Source organism: Pundamilia nyererei, unplaced genomic scaffold, assembly GCF_000239375.1.
Source record: "Pundamilia nyererei isolate P.nyererei 1_Seehausen unplaced genomic scaffold, PunNye1.0 scaffold00112, whole genome shotgun sequence".
NCBI lineage: Eukaryota > Metazoa > Chordata > Actinopteri > Cichliformes > Cichlidae > Pundamilia > Pundamilia nyererei.
In genome coordinates this window covers 1,656,280-1,658,922 of record NW_005187513.1, presented here as the reverse complement: position 1 = coordinate 1,658,922, position 2,643 = coordinate 1,656,280, and positions in this window count along the sequence as shown.

The window sequence follows — 2,643 nt, the reverse complement described above, 5'->3', positions numbered from 1 at the left end:
ATTTGTAAATGTGTTGAACCATTACTCGAAGTTATCACTTTCTGCAGACTGGAGCCTGGTTCAAGTGTGCAGAGCATGAAAGTAAGTAAAGTAAATGCTCATTATAGGCTCAGATCATGGTTGGACTCAGATCTAGTGGACAATGCCAAATAACAAAAACGCACTGAAGCAGATAAACTGGGAATATTACTGTTATGTTAGCACTTAATGTGATAAAATGCAGAATATATTTGCAGTAAAAAACTTTTGTTTCATTCATTGTCTGCCTTCAAATCTCATATCTGCTGACTCTCATTCACATATAAAATAAAAATGTAGTATATAATGCCACCATCTCATCTACAACCTCATTTGACTTGACCAAACACACACATATACAGATCACAGTAGGAGGTCTGTATTTGTTAGGCAAATCTGGGGAATTAAAAAAAAATTAACTAATTAATAATGTGTTAGAGACCCAGTTTACTCTTAAATGTTACCCTGATCAGTCTGTCCCATTCTAACAGGAATTATTGGGGCGCCTGTTTAGCCTACTCCACAGCTCCACATTACACTTTAGCTCTACAATATTTGACCAGCTTTGCATTTAGGCAATCCAACCACAACTAAAGAGCATAATCCCAGTACCTTTAGTAATTAAACCCCCTCCAGATATCACATTTCACGTGGATTTTACACTGTGTGTGGAAATACTGACGATAAAGATCTGCTGCTGATCTGCTCACTTATTTTCACTTATTCACATTTGTTTTCACATTTGCACTGACACACACACACACATGGAAACCCATGCCCAAAAGCTCCTGGCAGACAATTTTTGTGCTGATGTTAATCCCAGAGGCGGTTTGAAGGTCTGCCAGGTTTTACACAGTCAGCGACCGAACTCTCTATAACTTTACGTGGTATGACACTTTGGTGGTTGACTTGCTGTAGTACCTAAAGTTTGCAGTAGCATAGCTTATAACGTATAGCTTGGTTGTGAATATCTCGGAGGGAGGACACTTCACCAACTGACTTGTTGCAATGCTGGCATCTAATTACAGTTTCACAAATTCAGCGAGCGCATCGGAACAACCCATTCCTTCACAAATGTTTATAAAGGCAGACTGCACATCTAGGTGCTTGATTTTATACACCTGTGGTAATGTGACTAAAAGCACCTGAATTCAAAGAATAAGATTTGTCGCCCAATGCAGTTTAGTGTAGATCATATACAGAAACAAAAATAAATAATTAAAACTAACTCACCAGCCGGTTCTCATCAAACACCTCAAACAGCAGACGATGCTTCTTGGGATCAACCTGAAACACGACAGACACTTTAAAGTCAAAGCTGCTTAATCGACCAGTACAATAACCAAGATGCGTGGACAACACTGCCAGAGTAATTCAAGTGTCACATGTTATGGCTACATTTGATTTAAATCTGATTTTGGAATCATGTTTTTCTAAGTAAGCATTGATTTGACTGATATCGCATCAGAGTACATTCGTTTTATAAAAAAACAAAAAAGCATTACATGCATTTTAAAATGTGCTTAATGTGAATCACATTTCACTTACTCTGAAAAAAAATTCTTCATTCCACTTGGGGTCCAGTGTCTTTGGGTCAAATGAAAAGAGAAAAGAATAAAATAAATCAACGAGATATGAGCATGACTTCAAAAGCAGGTGTTCACGCATTTACCTTTTTGATGGTTTTGGTCTGAAGGCTTGCGATTTCTCCAGTGACAGGATCATACAGGGACAGTCTGGTATAGGGATCACTGCAAAGGAAAAACAGAGACTCACTAAGTCATTGGTCTATACAGATTCAAACAGTTATGATCTGCTTCCTGCCCTCAGCGGTTTATTCAAAACACTTAATATCAGCCTCTACCTTCAGAACGTAAGAAACATTAACGAAATTGTTCCAGCTTGACATGCTCATAATTGCAGTTTCTAATTTATTATAATTCTAGGAACTGTGCATAGAAACCACATCCATCAAAGAAACTGTATTATTCATTGCTCTCTCTTAACAAAGCATTAGTAATGCATTAAATGACGAGCGCTCCACTAGAGCGGTACTAATAGAGCAATTTTGGCCATTACGCGAACAATTAAACACGAAATGGACATAAAGACAGAAGAGTCCCAAAACGACCAACAAAATCAACAGAAGCTCTCAATTATGCGTCTTTGCTTTGTATGCCGTGCTATGTGGAAGTTAGGGGAATTATTTTCAACTTTAAAAAACTAAAAGTGGGGGAAAGGCATGAGTGAAAAGTGTTGTAGACACACTGGTTTGTGCTTCTTTGGAGGGAGTCCCAGAGTTACAACAGTACAACAAATCCCCATAAAAACCCTGAATGAGGGGTGGAAATAAGAAGGGTAGCCAGCTGTATCTAAATATTTGAGGAATGTTAACCATCAGAAAACAGAGTTTAACACTTTAAGACCTAGCATAGAACCAAGTCCGCCAGAGCTTATATTATATTTTTACATGTCGTAGTGCCATTTTTGGGAGCATTTTAAGTTGATATATATCAATACAAGCATTATAGCCCAAATTTTAATAATATGTATGCATTAAGTTCATAGTAATTACATAAATTGCAAAAAATGCAATAAACTACAAAAAAATTGAAAATCGTTTTT